Here is a 24,568-nt window from a genome sequence, read left to right as displayed (position 1 = left end):
CCCTGGGGAGCATCAGGCTGCTCTGCTGCTCCTCTCAGAGGCTGGCCAAGCAAGGAGGGGCCACCCATGCTCTGGTTTAACTCCCTTCCCTGTCAAGAGGAGATCCTGCGTTCACCTTGTGGAAATGCCTGTGCTGTGAGCTTTTATCACAGAGAGCTCCCTGTCCAAGACGGATCATCCAGGAGGTTTCTGGAGGGTCTTGACGACAAGTGCCTGACACAGGCGACGGAGGAGCTGAGGAGGGCAGGTGCTCTGCTGGACCTCATGCTTACGAACAAAGAAGACCTAACTGGTCGGGAACGGGAAGGCTGGGAGCAACCTCGGCACAGTGGTCACGAGATGGAGTTCAGGCTCCTGAGCGGAGGAGAGAAAGCCCAAAGCCACAATCACAGCCCTGGACTTCAGAAGAGCAGACTTTGGCCTCTTCAGGGATCTGCTTGGAAGAATCCCATGGGACACCATCCTGGAGAGAAGAGGGGTCCAGGAGTGATGGCTGAGTTTCAAGGAAGGATCACCTCCTCAAGCTCCAGAATGGTCCATCCCAACAAGCAAAGGCCGCAGGAGGCCCGCATGGGTGCATAAGGAGCTCCTGGAGGAACTCCGACATCTAAAGGAAGCATACAGCAGGTGGAGGCAGGGACATGTGAGCTGGGAAGAACGCAGAGACACTCTCCAAGCATGCAGGGATGGGGTTAGGAAGGCCAAAGGCCACCTGGGGCTTAATCTCAGGAGGGACGTGAAGGGGAACAAGAGGTGTTTCTACGGGTACCTCAGCGGCAGAAGAAAGACCAGCGAAAGCAGGGGCCTTCTGCTCACTGGCAAAGGCGACCCGGTCACAAAGGACAAAGAAAAGGCCAAGGTACTGACGGCCTTCTTTGCCTTGCTCTTTACCGGGGTGACCGCACGTCAGGAATCCCAGGTCCCTGAAACCAGGGGGAAAGTCCAGGCCCAGGCACACTTGCCCTCAGTGGAGGAGGATCAGGCTAGGCAATATTTGAACAGGCGGGACATGCACAACTATGCACTCCTACGGGCCTTCTACGATGCGATGGCTGAGTTAGTGGATGAGGGGAGAGCAGCAGATGCTGTTTATCACAAGGGCTGTGATCCGCAGCACAAAGACCAGCTGGAGGCCAGTCACCAGTGGCGTCCCCCAGGGGTCGATACTGCGTCCAGTGCTCTCCAGCCTCTTCATTAATGGCCTAGATCATGGGACCCCAGCGCACCCTCAGCAGGTTTGCAGATGATACGAAACGGGGAGGGGTGGCCGATACACCAGAAGGGTGTAGTGCCAGTCAGAGGGCCCTCAGCGCTCATAACCCATGCAGCAGTACCTGTTGGGAGCCGACCGCCTGGCAAGCAGCTTTGCAGAGAAGGAGCTGGGACTCTGGGTGGACACCAAGTTGAACATGAGCCGGCAAGGTTCCTCTGCAACAAGAAAGCCAGCATCATCCTTCGCTGCATCATGAAGAGCCACCAGGTCAAGGGCGTTGATGATTGCCCGCTGCACAGCCCTGGCGAGACCACATGCGGAGTGCTGCGTCCAGTTCTGGGCTCCGCAGGACAAGACAGGCATGGACCTTCTGGAGCAAGCCCAGCAGAGGGCCACAAAGAGCATGAAGGGGCTGGAGCATCTGTCCTACGAGCAGAGGCTGAGAGAGCTGGCACTGTTTAGCCTGAAGAAGGCGAGGAGGGGGGTGATCTTCTCCGTGCGCATGAACACCTGTGGGAGGGTGTAGCAAACATGGAGCCAGACTCTTTTCAGTGTCATGCAGTGAGCATACAAGGGGCATTAGGCACAAATGGAGACACAGAAAATTTCATCTCCACATAAGAAAAAAATTGCTGATGGTGAGGGTGGCCAAGCGCTGCAACACACTGCCCACAGAGGCTGTGGAGTCTCCATCACTGGAGATATTCAACACCGGACTGGACAGTGTCCTGAGCAGCTTGAACGGTGCCACAGGGTACTTTCAGTACATTCTTACAAGAGGCCAGACCGGGGACATGCAGCTGGCACACTGGAGGCCCAGGCTGGTATTCAGGGAAAACTCACCAGGCTGGAGAAAGGGGCTGACAGCCAGTGCCTACAGGTCAACAACGGCAAAGGCTCGTCCTCCCCTGGGCTGAAATAACACAGGGCAGGCTGGAGGCCGACTGGCTAGGAAGCAGCTTGCTTAAAAGGGTCTTGGTGGGGCCAGGCGGACAAGAAGCCAAACCTGAGCCAGCACTATGCTCTGGCTGCGAGGACAGACAGCCACATCCTGGGCTGCATTGGCAAGCTGCAGCCAGCAGGGCAACGGCGACAGCGAGGGCGAGGGCAGCGACCCTTCCCCTCTCTTTGGCACCTGGGAGACCGACAGTGTGCCCGGTCTTGAATCTCCAGTACTGGAAAGGCATTGCCCTTGTGGAGCGAGTCCCAGGCAGGAAGACAGGGTCACCAGGGTGACTAGGGGTCTGGTGCATGTGACATATGAGGAGAGGCTAGCTTTTGGCAGCCCTAGGAAGAGAAGGCTCAGGGGAGATCTCATTCCTCTCTGCAGTTGCCCCGCGGGAGGAGAAAGAAAAGAAGGCGCTTCTGGAGCTCACAGTGACTGGGCAAGGAGCAGAGGACACAAGCTGTAGCACTGTAAAGTCCAGCTACATATAACACAGATTAAGATGAAGAATCTTTTGCATCATGGGGGTGGTCAAGCCCTGGAAGAGCGTGGTTGCTGGATTGCCCTTCTTGGGGAGAGGAAAAAGCTTGCCTACACACATCCCTGAGCAACCCGACGTAGTCGTCACTGCTTCGAGCAGGGCATTGGACTAGCTCACTCACAGAGGTCCCTTCCAACTCAAACGGTTCAATGCAAGCTGAGCAAAGCGATCGATGCTCTGCCCTTCTCACTGCTGCTGGGGCAACACCTGCATTGCAGTGCCCTGTCTGGGTCCCCCAGGACCAGAGACGCATCAGAAACCTGGAGAGAGCAACAGGCCCAGGGCCAGACTCAGTCAGGCGGGGCTGAAGCCCATGCCGTAGGAGCAGAGGTCGACGGCATTGGCTTTGTGCAGCCTGGAGGAGAGAAGGCCCGGAGGGGAGGCGGGGAAGGGAAAACCCAGCTCTGGCAATGGGAAAACAAGCCTCAGTGAGTACGGTGCAGCCCTGACACAGGCTGCGCGAGGGACACTGGCATCTCCGTGCGTGTCGGTGCTCAGACCCTGAGCCGCCGGGTGGAGCTGGGAAGTTTGGCCTGTTTGGAGCAGGACGTTGGCCCTGAGGACCTTTAGGGCGGTCCTTCCTCCCTCACCTCTTTGGGGATGTGCTGAGTCACAAGGGCCCTTGACCAGCCACAAAAGGGCTGGAAGGCAGGAGCATGCGACTGCCTAGAGGCACCAGGGGCTTCAGCAATAACGCAAACCATTTGGAAATGCCCTTCAGGAAAGTGGCACTTCAGGAAGAATGAGGACACAAGCTCGGTATTCCTGGCACGCCTGAGGCCAGGACGCCATCTCCACCAAAGTCAACAGCAGGGCGACTCACGTTTCCCTGGAGTTCAGGGATTTTCCCAGCTCTTCCACAGTACGATGGCTCCCAGCTGCTCCGGGAGACCGATCCAACGTTGCTCTGGAATGAAAATGCCCTGAATGCGCCACGCCATCCCTCACCCAGGAGAAACAGCCGCACGCTGCAGCTCGCTGCCCCGAGCCACTCCTAAGAAGCAGCCCATGCAGGCTTTTGGCCTCCGCAATGAAGCTGCTGCGCAAAACAGGTCCATTTGGGTGTGGGTCACTTTCAGGGAAGGACGCAGGAACCTCTTTGATCTCCCTCCTACACCTTGATCTGCTTGTTTGCAGGAGATTCTCCACTGCCCAAGCAGAGCCCAGACCCCCGCCTGCAAGAAGCGTGAAGGCCCACTCAAGTCCCCTACGCACATGGCTATGGAGATCCCAGAGAGTGACCGCTTGCCCTTTCCACACTGGAGGAGACCAACCCGCTCTCTGGCTTCGTCCTGCTCACCATGAACCTGCCGTCGTTCCCAGGCTCCAAGGCAGCTGACGGAGGCTGTGGTGCAGCCTGACCAGCATCAGAACTAGCAACATTGTCACAGCCCTCACTCCTGCCCCCAAGGCGCTTGCCTCCAGCTCACTAGCATCCTTCCTTGCTGTGGAGCTTTGCCTCGGCCCTGCAGACCTGACTCTCGTCTCCCTTATGGGACTGCGCAGCCTTCACGTTCTCCCTGAACTTAGCCCACCACCTCCGGAGCGTCTGCCATAACCTGCAGGGAGAGATGTCTCTCAGGGTCAGCCTGAGTCCCTCCACGGAAAGCACTCGAGCGCTGGCTTGAGGTGTCCTTCATGGCCAAACCTCACCACGGCTCATGGCCATGCTCACCACGGGCAGAGGCGGAGGAGCCAAAGGCAATCCGCATGACGCAAATCCGCTTAAAAACCTCTCTGGACAGCGAGCCTGACACCTCCAACTTCACGGGCCCTAGGAGTCCGCAGGGGTGGCTGCGACACAGATGAGTCGTTCCACCATCAACTCCTATGAAGTGGGAGCAAAACATTTCAGCTGAGAGAGGCAAGGGCTTAATCACCAGCGAGAGCTCTGCAAGCAGCAGCAGCCACGAGTGTTTGGGTGCTTCATGAGCAAGGAATGTTTTGGGCCCCCTGGGGCTCTGGGACACAGCATAAAAGCCTGTGCTGCGCCAGGCTCTGCCATCCTCCTCTCTTTGCCTCACTTTCCTTGGGGAACTAGGTAAGCCTGGCTCCGCTCCCTCTCTTCCTACGGGCTGAACGGCTCTCATGCTGGCTACTCAACCTTGATAGGTGGCTGGCAAGCTTGGCACTTGAAAAGAAATGTTTAAGGTCCTTTACCTCTTTCTCCTTTCCAGCGGGGTGGTGATGGAGAGCTGGGAAGAGGAGGGTGCATTCAAGCAGAAGGGGGATCTCTGGGTTCAGCTGCGGGCATGCGAGTGCCCCAGAATTTCCACCTGCAGCAGGTCGTCCCTAACCAAATAGCCCAGTGCATCCCCTGCCATCTTGAAGGCAGAAACATTTCTTTTGGAGATGTGGTATGAGCGGTCTTTGCAGAGCTGCTTTAAGCCCACTCTGATGCATTTCACGTGAAAAGCTGGTCAGCATTCCCGTGCTGTGTGACTCGGAGGGCATGTGACCGTGCGTCCTGAGGTCGCTCTGGAAGCAGGAGTGAAGGGAGGCCTCAGCAGCCTCCCCCCGCTCTCAGGGACGAGGGCAGCCTCTTGAGTGAGAAGAGGGAGCAGAGCTCTTCCAGCTTGGTGGTTTCCAATAGGACAGCCACAGGGGAAGGCCTGTGTGGCATGGCAGACGAAGAGCTAGGGGAAGGCATTGTGGGCTTGCCCAAACCATGCCTGCAGCTCCTTGCGGGATCTCGTCCAAGCATGGGGCTGGCCTTGCTAAATCAGTTCTGCTCCAAACCCAGGCACGGGGCAGTTGCCACGCACTCAGCATTATCCGGGGTCCTCCAACTTCTGCCCTCTTTTCCCTCCCCTGCTCTGTGTTTCAGCTTTGCCTCCCTCACAGAGAGATGTCTTGCTTCAGACCCTGCCTGCCACGCCCCTGCGGCACCTCTGGCCCAACCCCACTTGCAAGCAGCTGCAATGAGCCGTGCATCGCCCGCTGCGCTGACTCGACGGTTGCCATCCAGGCCTCCCCGGTCGTGGTGACCCTGCCTGGCCCCATTCTCACCTCCTTCCCTCAGAGCACAGCCGTGGGATCCTCTCTGTCAGCTGCTGTTGGCAGCTCCCTCAGTGCTGCGGGGGTGCCCATCACATCTGGCGGCTCCCTTGATCTGGGCGCGGTCGGACTGTGTCTGCCTCCCCCCCGCTGCAGTCTAAACTGCTGAAGCCAGACGATCATCCCCTTCGGCGCCACCACCCAGGAACCTGGAAGGAAATGGGCACCCGAGACTGCAAGCACGGCCATGGCTTGCAGACGAGCTGGGTACCCCCATCCCACCTGGGGCGAGCCAACGGTGCCCGCTGCGCCTCGCTGCATGGCAGGTCTTGCCACGCTGCCTCTGGCTCTGCTTTTCTCCAAACTCCTCGGGAAAGAGCTCCTGCTCTTCCACTTGGCTGCATCTCCGCTTGATGGGCACAGGGTACCAGGGTTAGGAATTGCTGTTGTGGGGACGTGATTGCCACAAGGTAGAGGGGGAATGGGAAGAGGCAAGCACTTTGCCTGGTGCTTGTGCTGGGGAAACGAGCAATTCTCTGTGCTTCACTGAACCCTGGGAATGTGTGTCTTGCTCTCTGTACTGCTTCACTGCCCTTTTGCCTCCCTTCTCATTAAAGACGTTGTGCAGCATAGCTGGAGACTTGTGGTGCTGTTTCTTTCTCCTCCAGCCTCCGTTAGCCACCCGCTCTGCCTGCAAAAGCATTGCCCTCTGTCCTGAGCTTACTTCTCTCTGCCGGCAGCTGGGGAGGGACTACCTCCCCTCTCCCAGCACATGGGACACGTGTAATCAGGTACCTGTAAGCATGGGGCACTGCCAGATTTGGGTGGAGCTCCCTCAATGGATCCCAGAGCACCAAAACTAAGCAAATGGGCTCAGAAGGATGGAAGACCGGCACTATCAAGGCCACAGGCAAAGGCGACTTTTCAGTCTCTGTGAGCCTCAGAGGAACAGAGCATGACTCTGCTGCCTGGTCATCCCGGCCCCCCGATGGCTCTCAGGGTCAGCTGTGAGGCCCTCCACCAAAAGCACTCACAATCTCCCTTCAGGGGTCTTCATTTTCCTCTGCCAACGTACCCGGTGGGCCTTGAACGTGTCTTAGGAATTGTGCTGAGCTGCCTCCCTCTTTCCATACATTGGAAGCCCGCCAGGCAGCCCACTGCCCTCGAGAAGGACGTGGAGTTGGAGCCCTTCTGCTGCTTGCAGGTGAACCTGCCTTCAGCTGCTTGCTGTGCTGCTGTGCAGGGGCAGGATGCAGAGAGGTGGAGGGCAGAGGCCGTAAGGGAGCGTGCCGGGAAGGGTGGCAATAGGTATTTTCAGCAGTCAGCAAATGTGCCCTTGCACAAGGGAATGCGGACCCTCAAAACCAGGCAGATTTGGTGACTCCTTGCGTCCTCTTTGAACTTCAGCATCCCATCGGATGTTGCATCTCCTGAGAGTGACGCTTGTGTCAGGAAGGCAAGGCAGACCTAAGGGTGTGATGAGTGGCGAGGATGAAAGGCCTGGCAGCAAGAAAGGGAAAAGAGAATTGCCTGCCGCTCAAGAGAGCAGATCCTTCCCTTTGCCTCTCCTCAGCACTGCTGACACCACCTGGAGTGCTGGAGTGCTGTGTCCCATTCTGGGCTTCCCGGTACGAGGAAGATGGACCTATTGGCGTGAGGCCAGCAAAGGGCCACGAAAATGGTTGAGGCCTTGGATCATCTGTCAAAGCAGGAGAGGCTGGGCAGGAGCTGGGATTGTTCAGCTTGGAGAAGAGAAGAGAAGAGAAGAGAAGAGAAGAGAAGAGAAGAGAAGAGAAGAGAAGAGAAGAGAAGAGAAGAGAAGAGAAGAGAAGAGAAGAGAAGAGAAGAGAAGAGAAGAGAAGAGGAGGGCTCAGGGGGACCTTACTGATATGCATCAGTACCTGAGGCGGTGGAGAGGGCAGGGGCAGGGGAGTGAAGAGGAAAGAGTCAGCTGCTTCTCACTGGGGCCCCACCACAGGGCAAGCAGTAGCAGGCACAAGCTGCAATACAGCAAATCCCACTTAAGCGCACAGAAGACGACTCTTCTCCTGTGAGGGTGGTCAAACATGGGAATGGGTTCCCCAGAGAGCTTCTGGAGGCTCCATCCTCGCAGCCATTCTCAACCTGACTGCACAAGGCCCTGAGCAGCCCCCTCTGCTGGACCCTGCTTTGAGCATGGGAGTGCACTAGACAGCCTCCAGAGGTTCCTTCCCACCTCAGCTCTTCTGCGACCCAGCGCTGGATCCCTCAGGCAGAACCGGCCGTCAGGGACAAGGGAGGAGAGACGATGCGGGGAGCCAGCGCCCAAAACGGCTTCAGAGGCGGGGATGGGGAAAGGGCAGGAGAAGGGGCACTGCTGTCAGTCCCAGGGGCAGGATGGGTTCGTGGGATCAGTCACGGTGAAAGGGTCCTTCCTTGCTGTTGAGCTTCAGGTGTCCGTCATGGCTAAATTCCACTATGGCTGATAGCCATGCTCACCATGAGGAGGGGCATGAGCTGAAGGCAATCTGTGTGGTACAAATCCTCTTTTCAGGCTAAGTTCGCTAGTAACACTGTCCCGTTTAGCACACAAGCTGGACTGTGCATCACGTGCCCTCGCTCATGCAGCTCTTCAGCCCTTCATTCCCCCTCTCCTCGCTCCCTTCTCTTTTTCCAATGTAGAGGTACTTCCAGGAAGCAAATACTGAACGCCATCACACTGCTCTCTAGTGCTTGCTACCTCCATTTCTCAGCTGACCCTCACAGTGCCAGCCTCATGCCTGCTATGGGGGAAATGATCTTGTGTGAGATCAGACTCTCCACATTACGTGGCGTGTCCCACAATGACTCCGCAGGAAAGTAGGCAGCTTTCCAAAGAAAATCCTTCACTGCTGAGCTCCAAGATAAGGATTCCCCCTCTCCTCGCTCCCTTCTCTTTTTCCTTTCCCAGAGTTTCACTCTCTCCTGCCACCAGACTCCTGAAATTTCTCCATCTCTGCCCTGAGAGCTTCCCAGTAGCCCTGTGAAGGCTCCCGCCGCAGGCTTCTGAATTCATCACTGTTGCCTAGCTTTTATACACATTGATAAGTTCCTCCTCAGCATGGTCTTCTCCTGGCTAATGAATCCCCGCCCTGTTAGTCTCTCCTCTAATGACAGATCAAACTGGAAGAGCGGGGTGTTAACACACTTCTGAAACAACCCAGCTAGAATGAGAAAGAGAAGTCATCCTTCTTGGGCTGTCACCATACGCACCATCTGGACACTTCCCTTCCACTCTGCAACCGTTTAACAGGAAAGCTCTTTTCCCCCAGGGCAGGCAGTGAGGTGGGATTGTCACATGAGCAGGAAACTTTCCCACCACAGCTCTTTCTCCTGTGAATAAGTCCACACACACACACACACACAAAGACAACATTTGAGCTGAGACCCTAAAGCTGGCTTGTACCTTCAAGACAGAAAGAGACATCTTGGGGGCTCTGCAGATTGGGGAGCAGAGAGCAGGGGAAGTCCCTGATGCCTGGAGAAAGACAAGTGCTGCACCAGTCTCCAAACAGGGGAAGAAAGACTATCTGGGGAACCCCAGGCCACTCAGCCTCACGTCAGTCCCTTGGAAGGCCGTGGAGCAAGTCCTCTTCACTATATCCATCCATGGATGGAGGGACAACAGGCGATGTTGTCTCCCTTGTCTTTAGCAAGGTTTTGGACATGGTCTGCCACAGCATCTTTGCATCCAAGTTGGGACGTCATGGTCTGAGGGGGGTGGACCTCCAGAAGGAGGAACGCAAAGTCCAGCGCCTGCATGGACCAATTGCCCTGCACTGGGGACTGACTGGGTGGGGAGCTGCTCTGCTGGACAGGCCCTTGGGGGTCCTTGTGAGCAGCTGGCAGTGCAGCCTGCCAGGGTGGGGCCTGGCACCGGCGCGGGAGGCACTGGCCCTGTGAGCGGAAGCTGAGGGAACTGCCCTTGTTTAGGCGGGACCCAGATGGGAAGGTTTTGGGGGGATCTAATTGCAGCCGTTGAGTACCTACGAGAAGGTGGGAGGATGAGAGCCAGTAGCTAGGCAGGAGTTGAAATGGGTGCCAGCCCCGAGGCCCTGACCTCTTTGGGGACAGCAGAGGTGCAAATCCTATCAACCCCAGAGCCCGTTCAGGGAGCTGATCCGACCCGAGGGACTCCCCTCGCTCCTTCACCACAAGCCATGGGCTTCTCTGAGCGGCGCAGACTGGAGAGCACAGCATGCGCGGAGAAGGATTTCTGGGAGGAAAGTCTCCACACTTCCCAGTCTGGGGAAGGAAAAGACTGGCAGGCAGAAGTCTGTCAGGAGTGGGACTTGAACCCACGCCTCCCACGGAGACTGCGACCTGAACGCAGCGCCTTAGACCGCTCGGCCATCCTGACCTCTTGACCAGCCTCCGCTCTTCTCCCTAGAGCCTGCCTGAGCCGGGGAGGGGGTGGGGGGATTGATTCAGGCTCCTCCTGTGCGTGGGGCACAGAGAGCTGGCTGCTGGCAGGACCTCTCCCCTTGTGGCGCTGGGCTCTTTGGAGGCAACAGCAGGAGCTGGAGGCATTTCAGAGCAGGGAGCAGAGGGGCCCAAGGCACATGGTCAGGAAACTTCTTCCGGCTGTGAGAATGCAAAAGGGAATTCTTCAATGGCAGAACCAAAGGAACTCGCGGGGCAGGCGGTTCAAGATGCCCACAGTCACCTGCTCTTGGCTCCTCAGGGCTCTGACACTGTCGTAAACCAACGAGGACGCCAGAGGAAACTCGTGGGTCTGCAGGTCCCAGCAGCACGCTTTGGCACCTTTGATTTCTTGCCTGCAAGCCCCGCTACACCCAATGGCTTCAGGCACTGCCACCGCCTCTTTCTCTCTCCATGCATGTGCCTGCTTGGGCACCCATGTACAGGTCCTTGTGCCATTTGGTGAGCCTGGCTCTGTGCATAGGAGACAGTCTTTCTTTGGGCAGGGAGGCTGCCAGTCCCTCCTTGGGCAGATGCAAACCCCAGAAGACCAGGGGACAGCTCCGTTCCAGCGGTGGCCTTGCCATCCGCAAGGCAGCTCCTGCTCTGAAGGCTGTCCCCTCTGGAGCCTGTCTCTGGCTGCCTCTCCCCAGCAGACAGGAGGGGGTGGTTCCTGATGTTTCCTGCCCCACGGCCTTCCTGCTGGCCCCAGTTCTGCCCCTGCCCTCCTGTTCCTGCCCACCTCCAAAGCTGGCCTGGCTGGTGGCTGGGGAAGCACAAGCTGGGCAGAACCTGGCGAGTCGGGAAGCACCACTTCCCCAGCTCCGCTGCTCGTGGCACGGCGTCCTGGGGTGGGCTCAGGCCACCAGCCTTTGGGGAGCAGCCAGATGTCCTCCCCACTGGCGCCACAGCGCTGCCCCTGTGGGGCCTCTCAGGGCCACCTTTTCCTGCCTCAGAAATGGCCCAGCCCCCTGGATGCTCTGGGTGGGCAGAGGCAGTGTGTTAGGGCTGGGAGTGTAGATCAGGCACCGTGGGCAGCCCCACGCCTGGCTCTGGGGTTTTTCCATGTGAACATCCCCTCCCCGCACAGCTTGGAGTGCAAATTGAGCCTGTGGGCACCTCTCCCTTCTTGCACTCTAAAGGAACACTGCCAAGCCCACTCATCCCCCCCGCCCCCACCCACCCATGCACACACACACACACGCACGCACACACACATGCGCGCACACACACACACACACACTGTACTCCTCACAGCAATTTTCTGAGGTGTTATTTTCAATCTTCATCTTTAACCTTCCAGGGCATTAATCTTCTGCTTGCCAGGTACAACGTCCAACAGCAGCAGGTTGAGCTCTGGGCCAGGCAGGAAATCCCTCTCCTCTGGCCCACGTGTCAGCAGTGCAGAGAGGCCGTCAGCGTGGAGTCCCTCCTCAGCAGGCAGTCAGCACTGGTCTCAGCTGGGAGCCCGTAGCTGCCCCAAGCAGTCCTGGTGCCATATCAGCAGTTCTCTTCAGCACCCTCACCTGGGGGCCCTGGGAGAGAAAGTGTGGAGCCCCACAGACAAAGAGACGGGCGAGACCCATCCATGGGTGAGGAGACGGCCCATGGAGAGACTCTGCCAAGAGAAGCCAAGGCGGGTGTCTGGGGAGGGAGGACAGGGGCAGAGCAGAGGCTGGTGCCTCTCCGCCCAGGGCTGTGGGGACCGTGCCTTCCCTCTGTGCTGCTCTGCTCACACCAGCCCTGAGGGTGATCTCTGACAGGGCTGTGTGTCCATGATATGGAAGCCATGGGTGGGCTGCAGTGTTCTTGGCTCGCTCAGCACAGGCACGGATCCCGGTACAGCCAGTGCAGCCGGGAGAATGTCTCTACAGAAGTGCCTGGGTGGGTGCGTTCATGTGGGAAGCAGCAGCGGCGCTGGGGTATTTCCGCTCTTACAGGCCTGGGAGCAGGCAGAGATGCTTGGGGTGTGAAACGTGGAGGAGCGGCCAGAGGCTGTGTGCAGGGAGGGGGAGGCAGGACTGACGTGGGCGCTGGGAGAAGTGGGGCAGAGGCATGTGCCTGCAAGCACTTCTTTCACTGTGATGAGCACAGCCGCCTGCCAAGCAGCCCATCTCTGCTTGACTCCAGTCCCTGGCATGCACTTTCACCAAGGCAGGCATTGCTGAAGCCAGGCCTGTCTCTCCTGGGCTCTGGGGGGGTGCCCCATCCTGCCTGTGCATGCACTAAGGGGAGTGGCTCCCCCAGGGAACATGAACTTGTTGGTGAAAGCTGGACTCTTTTCTAGCAGGAGGTGGAAGTGCCTCTGCAGCAGGCGCCTGGAAGGAGAAAAGGGCGCGTGCGTGTGTTGGCCGGGAATCGAACCCGGGTCAACTGCTTGGAAGGCAGCTATGCTCACCACTATACCACCAACGCATGCAGACCTACGCCTGCCTCCTCCTGCTCCTCCCAGGCACCATCTGACCCTCTCTGAGCTTTCAGGACTATGCCAGGAGTCCGAAAGGTGAGGAAGATGTAGCAGAAGGAAAAAGAACAGGAAGCGGCATTTGGATAGGGTCTTTCCCTTCCCCCGTCTCTTCTCCTGCTGCTGCAAAAACTTGCAGACGTTTCCACGTGGGGGGCCTCCCTTCCCGTCACAGAAGCACACACATCTCGGCTCGGGCCGCGTGGGAAAACATGCCCCTTTGAAGAAAATCCACCCCTCCCCATAGGTGAGCAGTCCTCTGTCAGGAAAGCTGTGAGCCTGTGCAGCTGGGAAAGGAGAAAGGTGGTTCCCACACACCCTGGCGATGCTGGGGGAAGCTGAGGATGACTAGAGGGATGGGGGGTGCACTGGGCATGCTGTGCAGCTGGAGGGACTGCGGCTGCGGGGCTTTGTCCAGGGCTGGAGCTTCGTCGCTCCAGGCAGCCCAGAAGAGGACGGTGCCCTGTAGCTGGCAGGATTCCAACCTGTGTGGGGAAACTCCCCTGGACTTCACATCCATTGCCTTCCTCGCTCAGCCGCAGCTACCCGCCCCAAACCTCTTGGCAGCAGTGATCACGTGCCCTGTGCAACGTCATCCAGCTTGCTGCGAGTTTCAGGGCCAGACTGTGTTGGGGTTTTCCTTTCCATCCTTGGGACACACCACAGCTGGGCACCCACAAACAGATGAGCACATTCAGAGCGCATTCACCACACCTGGGACTCTGAGGGAGGTGTCTCATTTACCTCCCAGTCCCTGCTGTGCAGTGAGGTGGACTGGACAAGAGGCGCCACCAGATGCCCAGCCCCGCGGAGGAAGCACTGCTGGGGAAGTCCCGGAGTTCCAGCTGCCTCCCCAGGGTGAGGAGTCTTTCCTCCCTGCCTGCCTCTGAGGCCTGGGGGCTCTAAGCACTAGGGTTGGGACCTGCGCTGCGAAGGAGAAGTGCCTGCATCCAGGGTTTCAGAGGCGTAACCCCAGGGCTACGGCTGCAGCTCCCAGCGCCTGGTTGTCAGGGTGGCATCTGGGATATGCTGATGCCGGAGCAGCATTTGACTCTCCCTCTGGCATCTCTGTGGCTGGAGGGGAGGAAGGGAAGGGAGCTCCATGTATCAGGTCTCTTAAGACGGAAGAGAAAGCAGAGAGCCCAAGAGCAGGAGCTGAAGAGGAAAGACTGCAAGGAATCCAAGGACCCCGGTCTTGAAGTTTTGAGACAGTGGAAACAGGAGACACACAAACGGCACTGTCTGCTGGCGTGGCTGCCCTCCGGCTCTAGAGAGCTGGAGAAAGAACTCAGGGGAGGCGTTAGGAGGGGTGAGCTACGTGGAAGGGCAAATGGTGGGGTGAAGGGAACCGGAGGGACGTAGACGAGTGGGGGGAAAGAGAAAGTTTGATGTCCGAGAATGAGCCACTGTAGAGGTCTGCCTGTGCACGGTTTTGTCTGGATGGTGACCACAACCCAAGTCAAGAGGCTGATCTTGCTTGAAATCCAATGTATGGCTCCAGGGATGCATAGGAGGCATTTCTGTCATTTCCGTGGCCCTGGTGCAGTGTTAGGGGCAGCTGCTGGGTTGTCAGGGTCAGCAAAAGCAAGGCTGCACTGCAAGGGAGTTTCTGTCCTCCCCTGCAGAGGCAGCTCAGTGGGGCAAACACAGACTCCTCCCATGTGTGATGCGCAGGAGACAGTGTCAGAAGGGCAAACCAAGGGGGCCTCAGCTCGGGCACACAGCCTTTGGGCTTCCTGGGGAGACATTTTTCCTCCATGGGCCCAGGCCCAGGCTCAGGCCCAGGCAAGAGGAACAGAAGCCCCCTTGAGCCCAAGCGCTGGTGCTGTCAGTGTGCAGGAGCGGCAGGGAGGGCTCTGCAAGCTCCCCACCCAGATCCTGGGGGGAGCAGAGTGGCGCAGCGGAAGCGTGCTGGGCCCATAACCCAGAGGTCGATGGATCAAAACCATCCTCTGCTAAGGCCCTTTTTTCCCAGTCCCCTCCCAGCTGAGGCCTCTCACTTTGCACACTTCCACCAGCACTCCCCTCTGTGCGGTGCTCCAGGGCTGGTGGCAGTTGTCCTGCTCCTCAGCCCCTTGCCTGTGCTGCTCCTGCCCTCTCTTTTGCTTTCTTAGCATCTTCTCTCACCTTCTCCTTTGCTTTCTTAGCATCCAGACCTCACAAAGTGCGCCTGAGGAGCAGAGAAGGCTGTGGATCACCAGGCAGACAGGAACACAGAGAGGTCCCCCCACAGGAGTGTGGGTGTCCTGGGGACAAAGCTGGTTCTTCCTTCCCTTCAGGGAGCTAAACCCCCAGCTTCCTGGTGGCAAGCGGGGACCTTCACCGCTGTGCAGGTGGAGAGGAGGTGAAGGCTGGTGCTTGTTCAGCGAAGACAAATCCAGCGGTCTGGAAGACCTGGGGGATTTCTCCTTCCTAGCCTCTTGGCTGCCACTCCCATTCGTAGGTCAGCCCGGGGCAAGGCTGAGCAAGCTTTCACAATGGGCACGTGTGCACACGCGCACACACACACTCACACAGAATACACACCCATGACCTGGCCACATGTATGAATGCAGACAAAGAGCAGTGCCTTCATGAGCACCCACAGAAACACCCACTCACGCTGGCGTCACCACCACGAATGGCCCAATCCTTTCTTCCTCGTGGGCTAGTCAGGACTGCAGTGCCACAGTGGACACCCCCTCCTCTCCTGATTCACACGTACATGCACACCTGCAGGTCCCTCAATCCCCAGCCCAGACCATAGGTCCGACCAGAGTCCCTGCCTGGGCCATGAACCCTGTTTATCCACCTCCTGCTCCAACCAGCCAAATGAGCCAAGGAAAACTTCTTTGCACATCCCTGAGATGTGACATAGGAGGCCAAGGTTGGACCTGCTCCTCATGAACAGGGAAAACTTGGCCGGAGACTTAATGACCAACAGCAGGAATAAAGCCACAGTGCTTGGGCATGCTGCGATGGTCTTAGGAAAGGCAAAGCTCGACTTGTGTTGGGACTGGCAAGGGACATCGAGAGCAAGAAGGAGAGCTTTTACTGCTGCAACGCTGTTGCTACCCTTGTTATCCCTGACTGCAGCAAGGCCTTTGGCATGGTCTCTCAGTATCATTGGAGCTAGTCTGCTGAGTTGCGGAGAGGAGACCTGGATGCTGACTTGTGTGGCAAATGGGCTGGGCTGTCAGGCTCAAAGGTTTGTGCTGGGTGGTACAAAGGCCAGCTGGTGGCTGCTTCCCAGTGTCGTCCCTGAGGGATCACTCGGGGTGCCAACGGGCTTTAACGTCTTAAGGGGTGACCTGGACAGTGGGACAGAGGGTGCTTGTAGCACATTTGTTGGAGAGACGAGTCTGGGGCGGGGCCAATGCAGCCGAGAAACTGGAGGGCAGCGCTGGTAATAGGAGAACCTCGACAGGTGGGAGAAGGGGGCCAACAGGAACCACCTGCAGTTCAACAAGGGCAAAGGCAAGTCACAGGAGCACGGTATCACAGAACCGTTGAGGTTGGAAGGGACCTCTGGAGATCATCTAGTCCAAACCCCGCTCAAAGCAGAGCCAGACAGGGCAGGTTTCCCAGGACTGTGCCCTGGGAGGTTTTGACTATCTCCAAGGGTGGGAGCTCAGCTTCTCTGGGTAGCCTGTTCCAGCATTCAACCACACTCACAATAAAACAGCTTTCCCTTCTGTTGAGATGGAATTTCCTCTGTTTCAGTGTGTACCTGTTGCCTCTTGTCTTGTCGCTGGGCATCACCGAGAAGAGTCGCACTCTGACTTCTTTACACCTTCCCATCAGATACTTGTGTATGTTGATAAGATCGCCCCTGAGCCTTGTCTTCTCCAGGCTGAACAATCCCACGTGTCCCAGCCTCTCCCCCTATGACAGATGCTGCAGTCCCTTCTTCATCTTTGTGGCTGTTTGCTGGGCTTGCTCCTGTACGTCTATGTCTTTCTTATGCTGGGGAGCCCAGAGCCAGACACAGCACTCCAGATGTGGCCTGACCTGTGTTGAGTGGAGGGGAAGGATCACCTCCTCTGCCTGGTGGCTACGCTTTTCCTGTTGCAGCCCAGGATGCTGTTGGCCTTCTCTGCCATGAGGGCGCATTGCTGTCTCATGTTCAACCTGCTGCCTGCTCGGACACCTGCGTCTTCCCCTGCAAAGCTCCTCCTTGCTGCTCAGAGCCAAGCCTTTACTGGTACATGGGGTTACTCTTCCCCAGGTGCGGCACCTTGCACTTCCCTTTGTCAAGCTTCATGAGGTTCCTTTCTGCTCATTTCTCCAGCCTGCCAAGTTCCCTCTTGGTGGCAGCACCAAGATGCGGGGAGCCAGGGCCCAGAACGACTACAGAGGCGGGCATGGGGAAAGGGCAGGACAAAGGACACCGCTGTCAGCCCCAGGCGCAGGATGGGTTCAGTCACGCTGAAAGAACAGAGCCGGAGGGCAGGGAAGCAAGGAAGACCAGAGTGCATAAAGCAATCTACCCAACAGCCATGCACGGGTATAAAAATGCAAACACGCTGAGGAAAGCCACCAGAGAAGCAGCAGCTTGAGGCCCCACTGAGATGTGAACTCACAGCTCCAGTTCCAGAGCGCAGAGCGGGGTAGCGCCATCATTCCTGGGGGGTCCCTTCTGGAGAGCTCTGGCTCAGGAGGGCAGCGGGGCCAAGGGAAGCAGACTGCAGCTCTGCTGCTGGGAGAAGTGCTGTGCTGGGGGTCAGACCTGCTTCTGATGCATCCCCTGGGGAGCATCAGGCTGCTCTGCTGCTCCTCTCAGAGGCTGGCCAAGCAAGGAGGGGCCACCCATGCTCTGGTTTAACTCCCTTCCCTGTCAAGAGGAGATCCTGCGTTCACCTTGTGGAAATGCCTGTGCTGTGAGCTTTTATCACAGAGAGCTCCCTGTCCAAGACGGATCATCCAGGAGGTTTCTGGAGGGTCTTGACGACAAGTGCCTGACACAGGCGACGGAGGAGCTGAGGAGGGCAGGTGCTCTGCTGGACCTCATGCTTACGAACAAAGAAGACCTAACTGGTCGGGAACGGGAAGGCTGGGAGCAACCTCGGCACAGTGGTCACGAGATGGAGTTCAGGCTCCTGAGCGGAGGAGAGAAAGCCCAAAGCCACAATCACAGCCCTGGACTTCAGAAGAGCAGACTTTGGCCTCTTCAGGGATCTGCTTGGAAGAATCCCATGGGACACCATCCTGGAGAGAAGAGGGGTCCAGGAGTGATGGCTGAGTTTCAAGGAAGGATCACCTCCTCAAGCTCCAGAATGGTCCATCCCAACAAGCAAAGGCCGCAGGAGGCCCGCATGGGTGCATAAGGAGCTCCTGGAGGAACTCCGACATCTAAAGGAAGCATACAGCAGGTGGAGGCAGGGACATGTGAGCTGGGAAGAACGCAGAGACACTCTCCAAGCATGCAGGGATGGGGTTAGGAAGGCCAAAGGCCACCTGGGGCTTAATCTCAGGAGGGACGTGAAGGGGAACAAGAGGTGTTTCTACGGGTACCTCAGCGGCAGAAGAAAGACCAGCGAAAGCAGGGGCCTTCTGCTCACTGGCAAAGGCGACCCGGTCACAAAGGACAAAGAAAAGGCCAAGGTACTGACGGCCTTCTTTGCCTTGCTCTTTACCGGGGTGACCGCACGTCAGGAATCCCAGGTCCCTGAAACCAGGGGGAAAGTCCAGGCCCAGGCACACTTGCCCTCAGTGGAGGAGGATCAGGCTAGGCAATATTTGAACAGGCGGGACATGCACAACTATGCACTCCTACGGGCCTTCTACGATGCGATGGCTGAGTTAGTGGATGAGGGGAGAGCAGCAGATGCTGTTTATCACAAGGGCTGTGATCCGCAGCACAAAGACCAGCTGGAGGCCAGTCACCAGTGGCGTCCCCCAGGGGTCGATACTGCGTCCAGTGCTCTCCAGCCTCTTCATTAATGGCCTAGATCATGGGACCCCAGCGCACCCTCAGCAGGTTTGCAGATGATACGAAACGGGGAGGGGTGGCCGATACACCAGAAGGGTGTAGTGCCAGTCAGAGGGCCCTCAGCGCTCATAACCCATGCAGCAGTACCTGTTGGGAGCCGACCGCCTGGCAAGCAGCTTTGCAGAGAAGGAGCTGGGACTCTGGGTGGACACCAAGTTGAACATGAGCCGGCAAGGTTCCTCTGCAACAAGAAAGCCAGCATCATCCTTCGCTGCATCATGAAGAGCCACCAGGTCAAGGGCGTTGATGATTGCCCGCTGCACAGCCCTGGCGAGACCACATGCGGAGTGCTGCGTCCAGTTCTGGGCTCCGCAGGACAAGACAGGCATGGACCTTCTGGAGCAAGCCCAGCAGAGGGCCACAAAGAGCATGAAGGGGCTGGAGCATCTGTCCTACGAGCAGAGGCTGAGAGAGCTGGCACTGTTTAGCCTGAAGAAGGCGAGGAGGGGGGTGATCTTCTCCGTGCGCATGAACACCTGTGGGAGGGTGTAGCAAACATGGAGCCAGACTCTTTTCAGTGTCATGCAGTGAGCATACAAGGGGCATTAGGCACAAATGGAGACACAGAAAATTTCATCTCCACATAAGAAAAAAATTGCTGATGGTGAGGGTGGCCAAGCGCTGCAACACACTGCCCACAGAGGCTGTGGAGTCTCCATCACTGGAGATATTCAACACCGGACTGGACAGTGTCCTGAGCAGCTTGAACGGTGCCACAGGGTACTTTCAGTACATTCTTACAAGAGGCCAGACCGGGGACATGCAGCTGGCACACTGGAGGCCCAGGCTGGTATTCAGGGAAAACTCACCAGGCTGGAGAAAGGGGCTGACAGCCAGTGCCTACAGGTCAACAACGGCAAAGGCTCGTCCTCCCCTGGGCTGAAATAACACAGGGCAGGCTGGAGGCCGACTGGCTAGGAAGCAGCTTGCTTAAAAGGGTCTTGGTGGGGCCAGGCGGACAAGAAGCCAAACCTGAGCCAGCACTATGCTCTGGCTGCGAGGACAGACAGCCACATCCTGGGCTGCATTGGCAAGCTGCAGCCAGCAGGGCAACGGCGACAGCGAGGGCGAGGGCAGCGACCCTTCCCCTCTCTTTGGCACCTGGGAGACCGACAGTGTGCCCGGTCTTGAATCTCCAGTACTGGAAAGGCATTGCCCTTGTGGAGCGAGTCCCAGGCAGGAAGACAGGGTCACCAGGGTGACTAGGGGTCTGGTGCATGTGACATATGAGGAGAGGCTAGCTTTTGGCAGCCCTAGGAAGAGAAGGCTCAGGGGAGATCTCATTCCTCTCTGCAGTTGCCCCGCGGGAGGAGAAAGAAAAGAAGGCGCTTCTGGAGCTCACAGTGACTGGGCAAGGAGCAGAGGACACAAGCTGTAGCACTGTAAAGTCCAGCTACATATAACACAGATTAAGATGAAGAATCTTTTGCATCATGGGGGTGGTCAAGCCCTGGAAGAGCGTGGTTGCTGGATTGCCCTTCTTGGGGAGAGGAAAAAGCTTGCCTACACACATCCCTGAGCAACCCGACGTAGTCGTCACTGCTTCGAGCAGGGCATTGGACTAGCTCACTCACAGAGGTCCCTTCCAACTCAAACGGTTCAATGCAAGCTGAGCAAAGCGATCGATGCTCTGCCCTTCTCACTGCTGCTGGGGCAACACCTGCATTGCAGTGCCCTGTCTGGGTCCCCCAGGACCAGAGACGCATCAGAAACCTGGAGAGAGCAACAGGCCCAGGGCCAGACTCAGTCAGGCGGGGCTGAAGCCCATGCCGTAGGAGCAGAGGTCGACGGCATTGGCTTTGTGCAGCCTGGAGGAGAGAAGGCCCGGAGGGGAGGCGGGGAAGGGAAAACCCAGCTCTGGCAATGGGAAAACAAGCCTCAGTGAGTACGGTGCAGCCCTGACACAGGCTGCGCGAGGGACACTGGCATCTCCGTGCGTGTCGGTGCTCAGACCCTGAGCCGCCGGGTGGAGCTGGGAAGTTTGGCCTGTTTGGAGCAGGACGTTGGCCCTGAGGACCTTTAGGGCGGTCCTTCCTCCCTCACCTCTTTGGGGATGTGCTGAGTCACAAGGGCCCTTGACCAGCCACAAAAGGGCTGGAAGGCAGGAGCATGCGACTGCCTAGAGGCACCAGGGGCTTCAGCAATAACGCAAACCATTTGGAAATGCCCTTCAGGAAAGTGGCACTTCAGGAAGAATGAGGACACAAGCTCGGTATTCCTGGCACGCCTGAGGCCAGGACGCCATCTCCACCAAAGTCAACAGCAGGGCGACTCACGTTTCCCTGGAGTTCAGGGATTTTCCCAGCTCTTCCACAGTACGATGGCTCCCAGCTGCTCCGGGAGACCGATCCAACGTTGCTCTGGAATGAAAATGCCTTGAATGCGCCACGCCATCCCTCACCCAGGAGAAACAGCCGCACGCTGCAGCTCGCTGCCCCGAGCCACTCCTAAGAAGCAGCCCATGCAGGCTTTTGGCCTCCGCAATGAAGCTGCTGCGCAAAACAGGTCCATTTGGGTGTGGGTCACTTTCAGGGAAGGACGCAGGAACCTCTTTGATCTCCCTCCTACACCTTGATCTGCTTGTTTGCAGGAGATTCTCCACTGCCCAAGCAGAGCCCAGACCCCCGCCTGCAAGAAGCGTGAAGGCCCACTCAAGTCCCCTACGCACATGGCTATGGAGATCCCAGAGAGTGACCGCTTGCCCTTTCCACACTGGAGGAGACCAACCCGCTCTCTGGCTTCGTCCTGCTCACCATGAACCTGCCGTCGTTCCCAGGCTCCAAGGCAGCTGACGGAGGCTGTGGTGCAGCCTGACCAGCATCAGAACTAGCAACATTGTCACAGCCCTCACTCCTGCCCCCAAGGCGCTTGCCTCCAGCTCACTAGCATCCTTCCTTGCTGTGGAGCTTTGCCTCGGCCCTGCAGACCTGACTCTCGTCTCCCTTACGGGACTGCGCAGCCTTCACGTTCTCCCTGAACTTAGCCCACCACCTCCGGAGCGTCTGCCATAACCTGCAGGGAGAGATGTCTCTCAGGGTCAGCCTGAGTCCCTCCACGGAAAGCACTCGAGCGCTGGCTTGAGGTGTCCTTCATGGCCAAACCTCACCACGGCTCATGGCCATGCTCACCACGGGCAGAGGCGGAGGAGCCAAAGGCAATCCGCATGACGCAAATCCGCTTAAAAACCTCTCTGGACAGCGAGCCTGACACCTCCAACTTCACGGACCCTAGGAGTCCGCAGGGGTGGCTGCGACACAGATGAGTCGTTCCACCATCAACTCCTATGAAGTGGGAGCAAAACATTTCAGCTGAGAGAGGCAAGGGCTTAATCACCAGCGAGAGCTCTGCAAGCAGCAGCAGCCACGAGTGTTTGGGTGCTTCATGAGCAAGGAATGTTTTGGGCCCCCTGGGGCTCTGGGACACAGCATAAAAGCCTGTGCTGCGCCAGGCTCTGCCATCCTCCTCTCTTTGCCTCACTTTCCTTGGGGAACTAGGTAAGCCTGGCTCCGCTCCCTCTCTTCCTACGGGCTGAACGGCTCTCATGCTGGCTACTCAACCTTGATAGGTGGCTGGCAAGCTTGGCACTTGAAAAGAAATGTTTAAGGTCCTTTACCTCTTTCTCCTTTCCAGCGGGGTGGTGATGGAGAGCTGGGAAGAGGAGGGTGCATTCAAGCAGAAGGGGGATCTCTGGGTTCAGCTGCGGGCATGCGAGTGCCCCAGAATTTCCACCTGCAGCAGGTCGTCCCTAACCAAATAGCCCAGCGCATCCCCTGCCATCTTGAAGGCAGAAACATTTCTTTTGGAGATGTGGTATGAGCGGTCTTTGCAGAGCTGCTTTAAGCCCACTCTGATGCATTTCACGTGAAAAGCTGGTCAGCATTCCCGTGCTGTGTGACTTGGGGGGCATGCAACCGTGCGTCCTGAGGTCGCTCTGGAAGCAGGAGTGAAGGGAGGCCTCAGCAGCCTCCCCCCGCTCTCAGGGACGAGGGCAGCCTCTTGAGTGAGAAGAGGGAGCAGAGCTCTTCCAGCTTGGTGGTTTCCAATAGGACAGCCACAGGGGAAGGCCTGTGTGGCATGGCAGACGAAGAGCTAGGGGAAGGCATTGTGGGCTTGCCCAAACCATGCCTGCAGCTCCTTGCGGGATCTCGTCTAAGCATGGGGCTGGCCTTGCTAAATCAGTTCTGCTCCAAACCCAGGCGCGGGGCAGTTGCCACACACTCGGCATTATCCGGGGTCCTCCAACTTCTGCCCTCTTTTCCCTCCCCTGCTCTGTGTTTCAGCTTTGCCTCCCTCACAGAGAGATGTCTTGCTTCAGACCCTGCCTGCCACGCCCCTGCGGCACCTCTGGCCCATCCCCACTTGCAAGCAGCTGCAATGAGCCGTGCATCGCCCGCTGCGCTGACTCGACGGTTGCCATCCAGGCCTCCCCGGTCGTGGTGACCCTGCCTGGCCCCATTCTCACCTCCTTCCCTCAGAGCACAGCCGTGGGATCCTCTCTGTCAGCTGCTGTTGGCAGCTCCCTCAGTGCTGCGGGGGTGCCCATCACATCTGGCGGCTCCCTTGATCTGGGCGCGGTCGGACTGTGTCTGCCTCCCCCCCGCTGCAGTCTAAACTGCTGAAGCCAGACGATCATCCCCTTCGGCGCCACCACCCAGGAACCTGGAAGGAAATGGGCACCCGAGACTGCAAGCACGGCCATGGCTTGCAGACGAGCTGGGTACCCCCATCCCACCTGGGGCGAGCCAACGGTGCCCGCTGCGCCTCGCTGCATGGCAGGTCTTGCCACGCTGCCTCTGGCTCTGCTTTTCTCCAAACTCCTCGGGAAAGAGCTCCTGCTCTTCCACTTGGCTGCATCTCCGCTTGATGGGCACAGGGTACCAGGGTTAGGAATTGCTGTTGTGGGGACGTGATTGCCACAAGGTAGAGGGGGAATGGGAAGAGGCAAGCACTTTGCCTGGTGCTTGTGCTGGGGAAACGAGCAATTCTCTGTGCTTCACTGAACCCTGGGAACGTGTGTCTTGCTCTCTGTACTGCTTCACTGCCCTTTTGCCTCCCTTCTCATTAAAGACGTTGTGCAGCATAGCTGGAGACTTGTGGTGCTGTTTCTTTCTCCTCCAGCCTCCGTTAGCCACCCGCTCTGCCTGCAAAAGCATTGCCCTCTGTCCTGAGCTTACTTCTCTCTGCCGGCAGCTGGGGAGGGACTACCTCCCCTCTCCCAGCACATGGGACACGTGTAATCAGGTACCTGTAAGCATGGGGCACTGCCAGATTTGGGTGGAGCTCCCTCAATGGATCCCAGAGCACCAAAACTAAGCAAATGGGCTCAGAAGGATGGAAGACCGGCACTATCAAGGCCACAGGCAAAGGCGACTTTTCAGTCTCTGTGAGCCTCAGAGGAACAGAGCATGACTCTGCTGCCTGGTCATCCCGGCCCCCCGATGGCTCTCAGGGTCAGCTGTGAGGCCCTCCACCAAAAGCACTCACAATCTCCCTTCAGGGGTCTTCATTTTCCTCTGCCAACGTACCCGGTGGGCCTTGAACGTGTCTTAGGAATTGTGCTGAGCTGCCTCCCTCTTTCCATACATTGGAAGCCCGCCAGGCAGCCCACTGCCCTCGAGAAGGACGTGGAGTTGGAGCCCTTCTGCTGCTTGCAGGTGAACCTGCCTTCAGCTGCTTGCTGTGCTGCTGTGCAGGGGCAGGATGCAGAGAGGTGGAGGGCAGAGGCCGTAAGGGAGCGTGCCGGGAAGGGTGGCAATAGGTATTTTCAGCAGTCAGCAAATGTGCCCTTGCACAAGGGAATGCGGACCCTCAAAACCAGGCAGATTTGGTGACTCCTTGCGTCCTCTTTGAACTTCAGCATCCCATCGGATGTTGCATCTCCTGAGAGTGACGCTTGTGTCAGGAAGGCAAGGCAGACCTAAGGGTGTGATGAGTGGCGAGGATGAAAGGCCTGGCAGCAAGAAAGGGATGTGGGTTCTCAGCTGAGTTGTGGAGGG

General features: G+C 57.8%; 3 non-coding genes across 3 annotated transcripts; 1 reads left to right on the top strand and 2 right to left on the bottom strand.

Annotated features, from left to right (window-relative positions):
• Nucleotides 1-9,992: 9,992 nt before the first annotated feature.
• Nucleotides 9,993-10,075, bottom strand: TRNAL-CAG (transfer RNA leucine (anticodon CAG)). The gene has a single exon. It is a non-coding gene; the product is annotated as a tRNA-Leu (tRNA).
• Nucleotides 10,076-12,480: 2,405 nt separating this feature from the next.
• TRNAG-UCC (transfer RNA glycine (anticodon UCC)) lies at nucleotides 12,481-12,552 on the bottom strand. Its single transcript has one exon. It is a non-coding gene; the product is annotated as a tRNA-Gly (tRNA).
• Nucleotides 12,553-14,487: 1,935 nt separating this feature from the next.
• On the top strand, nucleotides 14,488-14,559 carry TRNAM-CAU (transfer RNA methionine (anticodon CAU)). Its single transcript has one exon. It is a non-coding gene; the product is annotated as a tRNA-Met (tRNA).
• Nucleotides 14,560-24,568: the final 10,009 nt, after the last annotated feature.

This window comes from Dromaius novaehollandiae, chromosome 10, assembly GCF_036370855.1.
Source record: "Dromaius novaehollandiae isolate bDroNov1 chromosome 10, bDroNov1.hap1, whole genome shotgun sequence".
NCBI classification, from domain to species: Eukaryota; Metazoa; Chordata; class Aves; order Casuariiformes; family Dromaiidae; genus Dromaius; species Dromaius novaehollandiae.
The sequence above is the reverse complement of the archived record's forward strand: the minus strand, read 5'-3'. Positions and strand labels throughout refer to the sequence as shown.